This window comes from Oncorhynchus kisutch, linkage group LG2, assembly GCF_002021735.2.
Source record: "Oncorhynchus kisutch isolate 150728-3 linkage group LG2, Okis_V2, whole genome shotgun sequence".
Lineage (NCBI taxonomy): Eukaryota > Metazoa > Chordata > Actinopteri > Salmoniformes > Salmonidae > Oncorhynchus > Oncorhynchus kisutch.
In genome coordinates, this window is record NC_034175.2 from 61628106 (window position 1) to 61645208 (window position 17103).

At 45.6% G+C, this 17103-nt stretch overlaps 1 pseudogene; it reads left to right on the forward strand.

The window, feature by feature from the left end:
* The first annotated feature begins 329 nt into the window (after positions 1-329).
* Positions 330-706, forward strand: LOC116356641 (potassium voltage-gated channel subfamily E member 2-like; annotated as a pseudogene).
* Positions 707-17103: the final 16397 nt, after the last annotated feature.

The window sequence follows — 17103 nt, forward strand, 5'->3', positions numbered from 1 at the left end:
GGTTGTGTGGTAGGATATTTGTCTCTTTCTCATGGTACTTCCCCTCTCCGGGACCCTGCCTCTATATCGACGCCTGTGAATGGAACCTCTCTCTGACCTCCCTGGAAACATTGAACAGGTCAGATTTATTTTTTAGAGTCACAACTGGACGGTATGAAGCTTCACTGTTTGTCTGATTCTGTATATAATGTGTTGTTTGTGTATGTGCTTGTTTTTGTTCTTATGTGAAGATTCAACGCACAGATCATAGAAAGACAGTACAATGTCAATGTCTTCTCTTCTGCCATTGATCCCATTCGATCTGTGCTTACCCCACCCACCAGGTGATCATGCTGCCTAATTGGTCAAACATGACCCTCCACCTGGTGGACTATCTGACCCATGCCCTAGGCCGTTACCTTGACAACTGGAGCCGGAACTCCTCAAAGGCAGAACAGGCTCTGGACAACACTCTGGCAGAGGAGAACTTCAGGAACATCGTTTGGTACCTGACCGTGATGATCGGAATGTTTGCCTTCATCGTCATGGCTATCCTGGTGAGCACGGTGAAGTTGAAGCAACGCAAGCATTCGGACGACCCCTACCACAAATACATTGAAGAGGCAAGAGCAGAGCGGGGTCATAAACAACCCCACAGCCAACTAACCTAATTTCTACGCACACACGCCATACCCAACACACTCATATACCATGTACAAACACACAGGCACACAAACACTCACGTACAGACACACAATGGTTCTAAAGTCAAATAATCTTATGGTATTAGTAACAAAAGTGTTGTACTGACTGTATAACTAATATGTTGATCATGGATAGTAATCAAAATAAAGTAGTGGTTCTGTCATTACTGATGTGGTTATCTGACCTCTGACTAGGAGTCTAATTGTCTGTGCTAAAGAGGTAGGGACTGTAATTGGGCTGTCAAACCACGAGTGCCCAGTAGAGGGCAGCACACACACACAGTCCTACCAACAAAAAAAATGAAATAAGAGTCTAAACCCAATCTAAGCCAGGGGAGGGTTCTACTAAGCAATATGGAATTGTTTTAAGGTCATACCAAGAATAATTTTGCTATTTTATTTAGAGTTTTAAGACCCCTTAAAGTATAACATATATGTATGTATTTGGCCTTACTGCTACTAGCCCATACAAACACATTAAATAACATATGCTCTACATGGAACAACAGATAGCCCAACCCAAAACAAAATCTAAAAGAAGTTTGTTCTGAAGTGTCTGTCCTATATCTGAGATGTATTTAACCCCATATTGTTGGCACTAAGCAGTCTCCATACAGTGCATTCGGAAAGTATTCAGACTCCTTGACTTTTTCACATTTATTTGCGTTACAGCCTTATTCTAAAACGTATTTAAATGTTTTTTTCCCCTCAATCTACACACAATACATATATAATATATAATTTCGAAAAACCTGTTAATGCTTTGTCATTATGGGGTATTGTGTGTAGATTGATTAGGGGGAGAGAAAAAAAAACATTTTAATATGTTTTAGAATAAGCCTGTATATATATATATATATATTGATACACTGCCGATTTTGCAGGTTTTCCTACTTACAAAGCATGTAGAGGTCTGTAATTTTTATCATAGGTACACTTCAACTGTGAGAGACGGAATCTAAAATCACAAAATCACATAAAATCAAAAATCCAGAAAATCACATTGTATGATTTTTAAGTAATGAATTTGCATTTTATTGCATGACATAAGTATTTGATATATCAGAAAAGCAGAACTTAATATTTGGTACAGAAACCTTTGTTTTCAATTACAGAGATCATACGTTTCCTGTAGTTCTTGACCAGGTTTGCACACACTGCAGCAGGGATTTTGGCCCACTCCTCCATACAGACCTTCTCCAGATCCTTCAGGTGTCAGGGCTGTCGCTGGGCAATACGGACTTTCAGCTCCCTCCAAAGATGTTCTATTGGGTTCAGGTCTGGAGACTGGCTAGGCCACTCCAGGACCTTGAGATGTTTCTTACAGAGCCACTCCTTAGTTGCCCTGGCTGTGTGTTTCGGGTCATTGTCATGCTGGAATACCCAGCCACGACCCATCTTCAATGCTCTTACTGAGGGAAGGAGGTTGTTGGCCAAGATCTCGCGATACATGGCCCCATCCATCCTCCCCTCAATACGGTGCAGTCGTCCTTTCCCCTTTGCAGAAAAGCATCCCCAAAGAATGATGTTTCCACCTCCATGCTTCAAGGTTGGGATGGTGATCTTGGGGTTGTACTCATCCTTCTTCTTCCTCCAAACACGGCGAGTGGAGTTTAGACCAAAAGCTCTATTTTTGTCTCATCAGACCACATGACCTTCTCCCATTCCTCCTCTGGATCATCGAGATGGTCATTGGTAAACTTCTGACGGGCCTGGACATGCACTGGCTTGAGCAGGGGGACCTTGCATGCACTGCAGGATTTTAATCCATGACGGCGTAGTGTGTTACTAATGGTTTTCTTTGAGACTGTGGTCCCAGCTCTCTTCAGGTCATTGACCAGGTCCTGCCGTGTAGTTCTGGGCTGATCCCTCACCTTCCTCATGATCATTGATGCCCCACGAGGTGAGATCTTGCATGGAGCCAGAACGAGGGTGATTGACCGTCATCTTGAACTTCTTCCATTTGCTAATAAATGCACCAACATTTGTTGTCTTCTCACCAAGCAGCTTGCCTATTGTCCCGTAGCCCATCCCAGCCTTGTGCAGGTCTACAATTTTATCCCTGATGTCCTTACACAGCGCTTACTCAGTCTTGGCCATTGTGGAGAGGTTGGAGTCTGTTTGATTGAGTGTGTGGACAGGTGTCTTTTATACAGGTAACGAGTTCAAACAGGTGCAGTTAATACAGGTATTGAGTGGAGAACAGGAGGGCTTCTTAAAGAAAAACTAACAGGTCTGTGAGAGCCAGAATTCTTACTGGTTGGTAGGTGATCAAATACATATGTCATGCAATAAAATGCACATTAATTACTTAAAAATCATACAATGTGATTTTCTGGATTTTATTTTCTACATGCTTTGTAAGTAGGAAAACCTGCAAAATCTTCAGTGTATCAAATAATTGTTCTCCCCACTGTACATGTCAGTTCATGAACACAACTGTCACATGTGCTCCCTCTCTGTTCTCTAGGTCACCGGGCTGCTCGTTCAGGGTTTCCATGGCTCGGCGGGTTCGACAGGTTACCCTGCCTTTGCTGGCTCGACGGGTTTCCGTACCTGAGTGGGATCGAGAGGCTCCGGTCCGCTCCTGATACCAGGGATCGTCCCTGTGGTTGGCGTCCTGCGGCTGGAGCCGTGCGTCGGGGACGGGGTACTGTCACGTATGATCTCTCTCCGGCGCTCTAGGTCGTCATGCTCCCACGCCTCAGCCGGATTGACAGGATCCCGCACCTTAGCAGAGATGACCAGTCTGCTCATGATCCCCGGGATCGTAATTTCGGTCGGCATCTTGCGGTTGAGCCGCGCGTCGGGGAGGGGGTACTGTCACGTATGATCCCTCTCCGGCCTCTAGGTCACCAGGCTGCTCATTATGGCGCACACCTGCAACCATCGTAACGCGTATCAGCGCATAATGACACTCACCTGGACTCCATCACCTCCTTGATTACCTGCCTTATATCTATCACTCCCTTTGGTTTCTTCCCACGGCATCATTGTTTCTGGTCTGTGCGTGGTTCGAGTTTCTTGGTTTGTATTGTCTTTCTATTAAATTATTCACTCCCTGAACTTGCTTCCCGACTCCCACACATTACAACAACAAGTAGGTCACATGGGGAGAGGCGTTGTGCTATGAGATGTTGCTTTGTTTTTTTAAACCAGGCTTGCTGTTCACTTGCGCTATGTAAGATGGAAGGGAGTTCCATGCGCTCATGGCTCTGTATAATACTGTACTTTTCCTTGAATTTGTTCTGGATCTGGGGACTGTGAAAAGACCCCTGGTGACATGTCTGGTGTGTGTGGACCAGCGCTGTGTGTAATTTGACAATGCAAACAATTTGGAATTTCCAACACATTGTTTCTTATATAAACAAGAAGTGACATAGTCAGTCTTTCCTCAACTGTTAGCCAAGAGAGACTGGCATGCATAGTATTAATATTAGCCCTCTGATTACAATGAAGTGCAAGACGTGCCGCTCTGTTCTGGGCCAGCTGAGCGGGATCGACTAGGTCTTTCTTTGCTACACTTGACCATATGACTTGACAATAATGAAGATAATATAAAAACAGAGCTTGCAGGATTTGCTTTGTTAAGTGTGGCGTCAAAAAAGCAGAGCATTTCTTTTTTACCGGCAGACCTCTCCCCATCTTTACATCCAGTGTATCTACAGTGCATTCGGAAAGTCTTCAGACCCCTTACTCTAAAATGTATTAAATTCATGTTTATCCTCATCAATCTACACACAATACCCCATAATGACAAAGCAAAAACAGGTTTTAAGAAATTTCTGCAAATGTATTAAACCTAAAAAAGCAGAGTGACGGAGTGCTGCATCACAATCACCCGACCTCAAACCAAATGAGATGGTTTGGGATGAGTTGGACCGCAGAGTGAAGGAAAAGCAGCCAACAAGTGCTCAGCATATGTGGGAACTCCTTCAAGACTTTTGGAAAAGCATTCCAGGTGAAGCTGTTTGAGAGAATGCCAAGAGTGTGCAAAGCTGTCATCAAGGCAAAGTGTGGCTACTTTGAAGAATCTCAAATCTCAAATATGTTTTTATTTGTTTAACACTTTTTTGGTTACTACATGAATCCATATGTGTTATTTCATAGTTTTGATGTCTTCACTATTATTCTACACTGTATAAAATAATAAAAATAAAGAAAAACCCTTGAATGAGTAGGTGTGTCCAAACTTTTGACTGGTACTGTATACATACACACATCTTTTAAATATATATTTTCCTTAATTATTTTCTGCTAACCCTACCACCCCTCCCCTAATTGAAGTAAACTAATGAACAGCAATGGGGGCTCGCGAGTGGCACAGTGGTCTAAGACACTGCATCTCAGTGCAAGAGGTGTCACTGCAGTACCTGGTTTGAATCCAGGCGGGATCACATCCGGCCGTGATTGTGAGTCCCATAAGGCGGCACACAATTGGCCCAGCGTAGTCTGGGTTTGGCAGGGGTATGCCGTCATTTGTAACTGACTTTCCAAATTAAATAAAGGTTAAAAATAAAAAATAAATACTTAGGTTTCTACTTCCAGCTTATACACACTATATACATTTTACGGACACAATCTATTTTACAATAGTTATATTTTGTTTGTTTTTAGTCCTGTCCTTCCTCTACCCTCCACCTCTCCCATCTTTTTCTGATGTCCATCCAGTTTGAATTCTATTTGCCATACATTTTTAAGTGTGCTGTTTCACAAAAGTTCAGAATCTATATACATTTTACAGACACGGTATATTTTACATTTGTTATCTTGTTGTCATCAGTCCCACCCTTCAGCTCCATTCAACTCCTCCCATCTATCTCTTAACACCATCCATATTGGATTTCTATTTGCTATATATATTTCAACTGTTCTGTGATGCTTCACAAAAGTTCTGAACCCTTCTATTCTCATAGTTTCTACAGATTGTAAATTATAGATACAGATTTTTGCTAAAAGTATTATTATATTATTGATCGATTGACTATGACTTTTCAAATCACCCACTATTGCTATCTGCAGCATTGACTCCGGGTAAATTGACTTTTCTCTAGGCTCAGATTAAAGATATGACAGATAGGAGAGGCTATAGAGTCAGCTACCATCCTCAGTAGCTTTCCATTTAAGTTGTCAATGTCAGGAGATTTGTCATTATCGATTGATAACAATATTTATGGAAGAGTTAGCACTCTCTCACCATGTATCACCACCACTATCTTCAATGTTCAAATGAAACACGCATGTATATCTATAGATATGCTAATGTTCAGTGCATTATGCATTCACATTCACATTCACATGCATTCACATTGCGTTCTATTCTCTGTGTTGTCATATCAAATGTTCAGGTGTCTAATATCGGTGTGCTCAACAAAACAATAATCTGCAGTGGTACACCTCTCTTTCTCAATGTCACGCCCTGACCTTAGAGAGCCTTTTTATTTCTCTATTTGGTTAGGTCAGGGTGTGATTTGGGTGGGCATTCTAGTTTTCAATTTCTTTGTTGGTTCCCAATCAGAGGCAGCTGTCTATCGTTGCCTCTGATTGGGAATCATACTTAGGCAGCCTGTTTTCCACCCTAGTTTGTGGGATCTTGTTTTTGCACAGTTGCTGTATAGCCCTGCATAACTTTTTAAAATAAAGATGCACTTTGGTCTCATTCCGACGACGGACGTAACAGAAGATCCCACCACCAAGTGACCAAGCAGCGTGCCCAGGAGTGGAGGACATCCTGGACCTGGGAGGAGGCAATGGCAGGGGACAAGACCCTGCCATGGAAGCAGGCGGAGGCAGCGAGAGAGGAACGGTGACAAGATCAGGAAGCTAGGACATGACGCAAGCACGAGAGGCAGCCCCAAAAATGTTTGGGAGAGGCACACGGAGTGGGCGGCAGAGCCGAGGGGTGAATCAGAGCCAGTCAGGGAGTCGAGTGAGGAGCTCAACGCAAGATTCCGGAGAGAGGTGCGTGACACCAATCGGTGTCATGTGCACCAGTTTCACGCAGCTAGCCTTCAGTGCGCCTCCCCAGTCCGGTGCGTCCTGTGTCTCCTTCGCGCACTCGCCCTGGGGTGTGTGTCACCGTTCAGGCACCATGTTATGCGGTTCTACCCGACCGTGTCTCCAGTGCGCCTTCACAGCCCAGTGCGTCTTGTGCCAGCGCCCAGCACTTGCCGGGCTAAAGTGAGCATCCAGCCAGGACGGGTTGTGCCAGCTCTACGCTCCAGACCTCTGTGCGCCTCCACAGTCCAGTACCTCCTATGCCTCCTCCCCGCACTCGCCCTGAGGTGCGTGTCATCAGCCCGGTGCCACCTACACCAGTCCCACGCATCAGGCCTCCAGTGGTGCCTCCACAGTCCAGAGCTTCCAGCGACAGTTCCCAGTCCAGAGCTTCCGGCAACAGTTCCCAGTCCAGAGCTTCCGGCGACAGTTCCCAGTCCAGAGCTTCCGGCGTCGTTTCACAGTCCGGAAACTCCTACGACATTTCACAGTCCGGAACCTCCTGAGACGGTCCACAGTCCAGAACCTCCTAAGATGGTCCAATTAACAGGTGTGCCTTGCTAAAAGTTAATCTGTGGAATTTCTTTCCTTCTTAATGCGTTTGAGCCAATCAGTTGTCACAAGGTAGGGGTGGTATACAGAAGAAAGCCCTTTTTGGTAAAAGACCAAGTCCATTTTATGGCAAGAACAGCTCAAATAAGCAAAGAGAAACGACAGTCCATCATTTAAGACATGAAGGTCAGTCAATCCGGAAAATGACAAGCACTTTCAAAGTTTCTTCAAGTGCAGTCACAAAAACTATCAAGCGCTATGATGAAACTAGGCTCTCATTAGGACCGCCACAGGAAAGGATTACCCAAAGTTACCTCTGCTGCAGAGGATAAGTTCATTAGAGTTAACTGCACCTAAGATTGCAGTCCAAATAAATGCTTCACAGAGTTCAAGTAACAGACACATCTCAACATCAACTGTTCAGAGGAGACGGCATGAATCAGGTCTTCATGGTCAAATTGCAGCAAATAAACCACTACTGAAGGACATCAATAAGAAGAAGAGACTTGCTTGGGCCAAGAAACACAAGCAATGGACATTAGACTGGTGTAAATCTGTCCTTTGGTCTGATGAGTCCAAATTTGCGATTTTTGGTTCCAACTGCCGTGTTTTTGTGAGACGCAGAGTAGGTAAACGGATGATCTCCACATATGTGGTTCCCACCGTGAAGCATGGAGGAGGACTGTGATGGTGTGGGGCTGCTTTGCTGGTGACATTGTCTGTGATTTATTTAGAATTCAAGGCACACTTAACCAGCATGGCTACCACAGCATTCTGCAGCGATACGACATCCTATCTGGTTTGCGCTTAGCGGGACAATCATTTGTCAACAGGACAATGACCCAAAACACTGTGTAATTTAATAAATAGATGGTGCTGGAGAGGATGGCTGCTGTTTTATTGGCTATTAACCAACCGTGCTATTTTGTTTGTTATTTCACATTGTTTGTAACTTATTTTGTAGACGATGTTGCTGCTACCGTCTCTTGTGACTGAAAAGAGCTTCTGGACATCAGAACAGAGATTACTTGAATTGGACGAATACTTTTTCTTTAATGAGTTGGACGGGAAGGATATACTCCAAACACCCGAACAGGCCCTCATCCCCATCATGCGCTGAGAAAGAAACGGAGATTTCGCGGAAAGAAATCGGGCTGTCTTGTGAGGATCAGGCGACGAGTGTCTAATCTGCCTTTGCCATCCGTACTGTTAGCCAACGTTCAATCGCTGGAAAATAAATGGGACGAACTGAAAGCATGTATATCCTACCAACAGGACATTCAAACTGTAATATCATATGTTTCACCGAGTCGTGGCTGAACAACGACATTAATAGCATACAGCTGGCAGGTTATACACTCTATTGGCAGGATAGAACAGCAGCCTTTGGTAAGACACATGGCAGCGGCCTAGGTATATTTGTAAACAACAGCTGGTGCACAATATCTAAGGAAGTCTCAAGGTTTTGCTCACCTGAGGTAGAGTATCTCATGATAAGCTGTAGACCACACTATCTACCTAGAGAGTTTTCATCTGTATTTTTCATAGCTCTCTACATACCACCAAAGACCGATGAGGGCACTAAAACGGCACTCAATGAGCTGTATACCGCCATAAGCAAACTGGAAAACGCTCATCCAGAGGCGGCACTCCTAGTGGCCGGAGCCTTAAGTGCAGGGAAACTTAAATCAGTTTAATCTAATTTCTATCAGCATGTTAATTGTGCAACCAGAGGAAAAAAACTAAACCACATTTACTCCACACACAGAGACCCGCACAAATATGACGATAATTCTATCCTCCTGATTCCTGCTTACAAGCAAAAAAATATATAGGAAACACCAGTGACTCTGTCAATAAAAAAGTGGTCAGATGAAGCAGATAATAAACTACCGGACTGTTGTGCTAGAACAAACTGGAATATGTTCCTGGATTCTTCCGATAGCATTGAGTAGTACAAAACATCCGTCACTGGCTTCATCAATAAGTGAATCAATGACGTTGTCCCCACAGTGACTGTACGTACATACCTCAACCAGAAGCCATTGATTACGGGCAACATTCGCACTGAGCTAAAGGTTAGAGTTGCCGCTTTCAATGAGCGGGACTCTAAAACAGAAGCTTATAAGAAATCCCTCTATGCCCTCAGATGAGCCATCAAACAGGCAAAGCATCAATACAGGACAAAGATCGAATCGTACCACACCGGCTCTGACCCTCGTTGGATGTGGCAGGGCTTGCAAACTATTTACAGACTACAAAGGGAAGCACAGCCGAGAGCTGCCCAGTGACACGAGGCTACCAGACGGGCTAAATAACTTCTATGCTCGCTTCGGGGCAAGTAACACTGAAACATGGGGGGGTACTGTCACGCCCTGACCATAGAGAGCTTTTTATTCTCAATGTTGGTTAGGTCGGGGTGTGACTAGGGTGGGTCATCTAGGTGATTATATTTCTATGTTGGCCTGGTATGGTTCCCAATCAAAGGCAGCTGTTTATCATAGTCTCTGATTGGGGATCATATTTAGGCAGCCATTTCCCCTTTGTGCTTTGTGGGATCTTGTTTTTGTGTAGCTGCCTGTGAGCAGCCTAGAACGTCACGTTTAGTTTTCTTCGGTATCGTTTTTGGTGGGTTTCATATTTATTAAACATGTGGAACTCTAAGTATGCTGCACCTTGGTCCATTCATTCAGACGAGCATGACACTGAGCTAAATGTCAAGTCCCATAGCAAAGGGTCTAAATACTTATGTACGTAAGGTATTTCTCTTTTTTAGGTTTAATACATTTGCAAAAATGTCTAAAAACCTGTTTTCCCTTTGTCATTATGGGGTATTGTGATGTCATTATGGGGTATTGTGATGTCATTATGGGGTATTGTGTGAAGATTGATGAGGAAAAACATTAATTTAATACATTTTAGAATAAGGAGTCTGAAGACTTTCCGAATACAAATCCTGCAGGCTCTGTTTTTATATTATCTTCATTATTGTCAAGTCATATGGTCAAGTGCAGCAAAGAAAGACCTAGTCGATCCCGCTCAGCTGGCCCAGAACAGAGCGGCACGTCTTGCACTTCATTGTAATCAGAGGGCTAATATTAATACTATGCATGCCAGTCTCTCTTGGCTAACAGTTGTGGAATGACTGACTATGTCACTTCTTGTGTGTTTTTAAGAAACAATGTGTTGGAAATTCCAAATTGTTTGCATTGGCAAATTACACACAGTGCCGGCCCACACACACTTACCCACCAGACATGTCACCAGGGGTATTTTCACAGTCCCCAGATCCAGAACAAATTCAAGGAAAAGTACAGTATTATACAGAGCCATGAGTGCATGGAACTCTCTTCCATCTTACATAGCGCAAGTGAACAGCAAGCCTGGTTTAAAAAAACAAAGCACCATCTCATGGCACAACGCCTCTCCCCATGTGACCTACTTGTTGTTGTAATGTGTGCTCTGGGAGTCGGGAAGCAAGTTCAGGGAGTGAATCATTTAAGAGAAAAACAGTACGAAACACGAACAACGCACAGACCAGGGAATGACATATATAGGTAATCAAGGATATGTGGGAACTCCTTCAATAGCGTTGGATAAGCAAACTGTCAAAGGGTGGCTACTTTGAAAAATATAAAATAGATTTGGATTTGTTTAACCCTTTTTGGTTACTACATGATTCCATGTGTGTTATTTGATAGTGTTGATGTCTTCACTATTTTTCTACAATGTAGAAAACAGTAAAAATAAAGAAAATCCCTTGAATGAGTAGGTGTGTCCAAACTTTTTGGCTGGTAGTTTATGTCAGTGGGTGTGTGTTCTCCTTTCTCTGTCCCGTGACTAACTATTTCACAACATCACTGCCTCATCCCTTCCACATCACCACCACCAAGTATGTTGCACATATAGGAGAAACTATGTACATTGCTAACACGTCATTGGCTGTGGAATGTTATACCAAACAATACATTGAGAGGAAAATTACTAGCTAAGTGAGCTGAGCTTATGATAATCCTCATTGACTGTCCACTGATTCCCTTGTCCCCAAATAGCCTGCTCGTCCAAAACTGTGATTCCAAAGAGAGGTAAATATTTCATTTTGCCATTGAGGTTTTTTCTGTGGATTAATTCTGTAATCTTCTGAATCCCAGACACGCCGCCCATAGTTTGGTCAGGAGTGTATGGTATGAGTGGAATGTGTCGGGTCTGTGTTTGCGGTATGTTACACAGCATTAGTTCATGCTCAGACCACATTCCCACCATGTTTGATTCCGGACCGTCACCCCCCATGAGCGGGAATATCTTGGAATGAACTGTTTACGTTCACAAACCATTGGTCAATGACTCACTCACTTGACTGTACAGAGTACTGCATATACAATTAAATAAAACATTCAGTTGATTGTTATCATTTGTGTTGAATATGTATGATAACCTTTCATACACACACAAACAAAGTGATGTGAGGATGCTGGTGTGATGGTTCCAGTGAATGTCCTTCTCAGTGGGGAGTGGACTCTGATGGGCTCTGATGCAAACACACACACTCCCACATATGATGTGAGGATGCTGGTGTGATGGTTCCAGTGAATGTCCTTCTCAGTGGGGAGTGGACTCTGATGGGCTCTGATGCAAACACACACACTCCCACATATGATGTGAGGATGCTGGTGTGATGGTTCCAGTGAATGTCCTTCTCAGTGGGGAGTGGACTCTGATGGGCTCTGATGCAAACACACACACTCCCACATATGATGTGAGGATGCTGGTGTGATGGTTCCAGTGAATGTCCTTCTCAGTGGGGAGTGGACTCTGATGGGCTCTGATGCAAACACACACACTCCCACATATGATGTGAGGATGCTGGTGTGATGGTTCCAGTGAATGTCCTTCTCAGTGGGGAGTGGACTCTGATGGGCTCTGATGCAAACACACACACTCCCACATATGATGTGAGGATGCTGGTGTGATGGTTCCAGTGAATGTCCTTCTCAGTGGGGAGTGGACTCTGATGGGCTCTGATGCAAACACACACACTCCCACATATGATGTGAGGATGCTGGTGTGATGGTTCCAGTGAATGTCCTTCTCAGTGGGGAGTGGACTCTGATGGGCTCTGATGCAAACACACACACTCCCACATATGATGTGAGGATGCTGGTGTGATGGTTCCAGTGAATGTCCTTCTCAGTGGGGAGTGGACTCTGATGGGCTCTGATGCAAACACACACACTCCCACATATGATGTGAGGATGCTGGTGTGATGGTTCCAGTGAATGTCCTTCTCAGTGGGGAGTGGACTCTGATGGGCTCTGATGCAAACACACACACTCCCACATATGATGTGAGGATGCTGGTGTGATGTTCCCAGTGAATGTCCTTCTCAGTGGGGAGTGGACTCTGATGGGCTCTGATGCAAACACACACACTCCCACATATGATGTGAGGATGCCGGTGTGATGGTTCCAGTGAATGTCCTTCTCAGTGGGGAGTGGACTCTGATGGGCTCTGATGCAAACACACACACTCCCACATATGATGTGAGGATGCTGGTGTGATGGTTCCAGTGAATGTCCTTCTCAGTGGGGAGTGGACTCTGATGGGCTCTGATGCAAACACACACACTCCCACATATGATGTGAGGATGCTGGTGTGATGTTCCCAGTGAATGTCCTTCTCAGTGGGGAGTGGACTCTGATGGGCTCTGATGCAAACACACACACTCCCACATATGATGTGAGGATGCTGGTGTGATGTTCCCAGTGAATGTCCTTCTCAGTGGGGAGTGGACTCTGATGGGCTCTGATGCAAACACACACACTCCCACATATGATGTGAGGATGCTGGTGTGATGTTCCCAGTGAATGTCCTTCTCAGTGGGGAGTGGACTCTGATGGGCTCTGATGCAAACACACACACTCCCACATATGATGTGAGGATGCTGGTGTGATGGTTCCAGTGAATGTCCTTCTCAGTGGGGAGTGGACTCTGATGGGCTCTGATGCAAACACACACACTCCCACATATGATGTGAGGATGCTGGTGTGATGGTTCCAGTGAATGTCCTTCTCAGTGGGGAGTGGACTCTGATGGGCTCTGATGCAAACACACACACTCCCACATATGATGTGAGGATGCTGGTGTGATGTTCCCAGTGAATGTCCTTCTCAGTGGGGAGTGGACTCTGATGGGCTCTGATGCAAACACACACACTCCCACATATGATGTGAGGATGCTGGTGTGATGTTCCCAGTGAATGTCCTTCTCAGTGGGGAGTGGACTCTGATGGGCTCTGATGCAAACACACACACTCCCACATATGATGTGAGGATGCTGGTGTGATGTTCCCAGTGAATGTCCTTCTCAGTGGGGAGTGGACTCTGATGGGCTCTGATGCAAACACACACACTCCCACATATGATGTGAGGATGCTGGTGTGATGTTCCCAGTGAATGTCCTTCTCAGTGGGGAGTGGACTCTGATGGGCTCTGATGCAAACACACACACTCCCACATATGATGTGAGGATGCTGGTGTGATGTTCCCAGTGAATGTCCTTCTCAGTGGGGAGTGGACTCTGATGGGCTCTGATGCAAACACACACACTCCCACATATGATGTGAGGATGCCGGTGTGATGGTTCCAGTGAATGTCCTTCTCAGTGGGGAGTGGACTCTGATGGGCTCTGATGCAAACACACACACTCCCACATATGATGTGAGGATGCTGGTGTGATGGTTCCAGTGAATGTCCTTCTCAGTGGGGAGTGGACTCTGATGGGCTCTGATGCAAACACACACACTCCCACATATGATGTGAGGATGCTGGTGTGATGTTCCCAGTGAATGTCCTTCTCAGTGGGGAGTGGACTCTGATGGGCTCTGATGCAAACACACACACTCCCACATATGATGTGAGGATGCTGGTGTGATGTTCCCAGTGAATGTCCTTCTCAGTGGGGAGTGGACTCTGATGGGCTCTGATGCAAACACACACACTCCCACATATGATGTGAGGATGCTGGTGTGATGTTCCCAGTGAATGTCCTTCTCAGTGGGGAGTGGACTCTGATGGGCTCTGATGCAAACACACACACTCCCACATATGATGTGAGGATGCTGGTGTGATGGTTCCAGTGAATGTCCTTCTCAGTGGGGAGTGGACTCTGATGGGCTCTGATGCAAACACACACACTCCCACATATGATGTGAGGATGCTGGTGTGATGGTTCCAGTGAATGTCCTTCTCAGTGGGGAGTGGACTCTGATGGGCTCTGATGCAAACACACACACTCCCACATATGATGTGAGGATGCTGGTGTGATGTTCCCAGTGAATGTCCTTCTCAGTGGGGAGTGGACTCTGATGGGCTCTGATGCAAACACACACACTCCCACATATGATGTGAGGATGCTGGTGTGATGTTCCCAGTGAATGTCCTTCTCAGTGGGGAGTGGACTCTGATGGGCTCTGATGCAAACACACACACTCCCACATATGATGTGAGGATGCTGGTGTGATGTTCCCAGTGAATGTCCTTCTCAGTGGGGAGTGGACTCTGATGGGCTCTGATGCAAACACACACACTCCCACATATGATGTGAGGATGCTGGTGTGATGTTCCCAGTGAATGTCCTTCTCAGTGGGGAGTGGACTCTGATGGGCTCTGATGCAAACACACACACTCCCACATATGATGTGAGGATGCTGGTGTGATGTTCCCAGTGAATGTCCTTCTCAGTGGGGAGTGGACTCTGATGGGCTCTGATGCAAACACACACACTCCCACATATGATGTGAGGATGCCGGTGTGATGGTTCCAGTGAATGTCCTTCTCAGTGGGGAGTGGACTCTGATGGGCTCTGATGCAAACACACACACTCCCACATATGATGTGAGGATGCCGGTGTGATGGTTCCAGTGAATGTCCTTCTCAGTGGGGAGTGGACTCTGATGGGCTCTGATGCAAACACACACACTCCCACATGTGATGTGAGGATGCCGGTGTGATGTTCCAGTGAATTTCCTTCTCAGTGGGGAGTGGACTCTGATGGGCTCTGATGCAAACACACACACTCCCACATGTGATGTGAGGATGCCGGTGTGATGTTCCAGTGAATTTCCTTCTCAGTGGGGAGTGGACTCTGATGGGCTCTGATGCAAACACACACACTCCCACATGTGATGTGAGGATGCCGTTGTGATGTTCCCAGTGAATTTCCCTCTCAGCTTGGTGGAGAGTGGGCTCTGATGGGCTTTGATGCAAACACACACACTCCCACATATGATGTGAGGATGCCGGTGTGATGTTCCCAGTGAATTTCCTTCTCAGTGGGGAGTGGACTCTGATGGGCTCTGATGCAAACACACACACTCCCACATATGATGTGAGGATGCCGTTGTGATGTTCCCAGTGAATTTCCCTCTCAGCTTGGTGGAGAGTGGGCTCTGATGGGCTCTGATGCAAACACACACACTCCCACATGTGATGTGAGGATGCCGTTGTGATGTTCCCAGTGAATTTCCCGCTCAGCTTGGTGGAGAGTGGGCTCTGATGGGCTCTGATGCAAACACACACACTCTCACATGTGATGTGAGGATGCCGTTGTGATGTTCCCAGTGAATTTCCCTCTCAGCTTGGTGGAGACTGGGCTCTGATGGGCTCTGATGCAAACACACACACTCCCACATGTGATGTGATGATGCCGTTGTGATGTTCCCAGTGAATTTCCCTCTCAGCTTGGTGGAGAGTGGGCTCTGATGGGCTCTGATGCAAACACACACACTCCCACATATGATGTGAGGATGCCGGTGTGATGTTCCCAGTGAATTTCCTTCTCAGTGGGGAGTGGACTCTGATGGGCTCTGATGCAAACACACACACTCCCACATATGATGTGAGGATGCCGTTGTGATGTTCCCAGTGAATTTCCCTCTCAGCTTGGTGGAGAGTGGGCTCTGATGGGCTCTGATGCAAACACACACACTCCCACATGTGATGTGAGGATGCCGTTGTGATGTTCCCAGTGAATTTCCCTCTCAGCTTGGTGGAGAGTGGGCTCTGATGGGCTCTGGGGTTGAAAATGTTTCCTTCACCTCCCCTTTCAGCAGGTATTGTAAATACAGATGAATTTACACCTTAATGAATATTACACCTTAGTGAATATCTAATAAGAACCTGTTGTGCATCATGTTCTAATAGCTGCACAACCTCAGATATCACACAAGATATGTAGACTAGTTCAAGCAAAATGTCTTATCCCTGTCTGGCCCAACAGGGATGCTGGCTCATGTTGACTCCAATGCAGTTGTGTCAAATTGTCTGGAAGTCATTTAGGTGGTGGACCATTCTCGATACACACGGGAAACTTTTGAGAGTGAAAAACTCAGCAGGGTTGCAGTTCTTGATACAAACCAGTGTGCCTGGCATCTACTACCATACCCCGTTTTAAGGCACTTACATGGTTTGTCTTGCCCACTCACCCTCTGAATGGCATACATACAGTTGTGGCGAAAAGTTTTGAGAATGACACAAATATTAATTTTCACAAAGTCTGCTGCCTCAGTTTGTATGATGGCAATTTACATATACTCCAGAATGTTATGAAGAGTGATCAGATGAATTGCAATTAATTGCAAAGTCCCTCTTTGCCATGCAAATGAACTGAATCCCCCATTTCCACTGCATTTCAGCCCTGCCACAAAAGGACCAGCTGACATCATGTCAGTGATTCTCTCATTAACACAGGTGTGAGTGTTGACGAGGACAAGGCTGGAGATCACTCTGTCATGCTGAATGAGTTTGAATAACCGACTGGAAGTTTCAAAAGGAGGGTGGTGCTTGGAATCATTGTTCTCCCTCTGTCAACCATG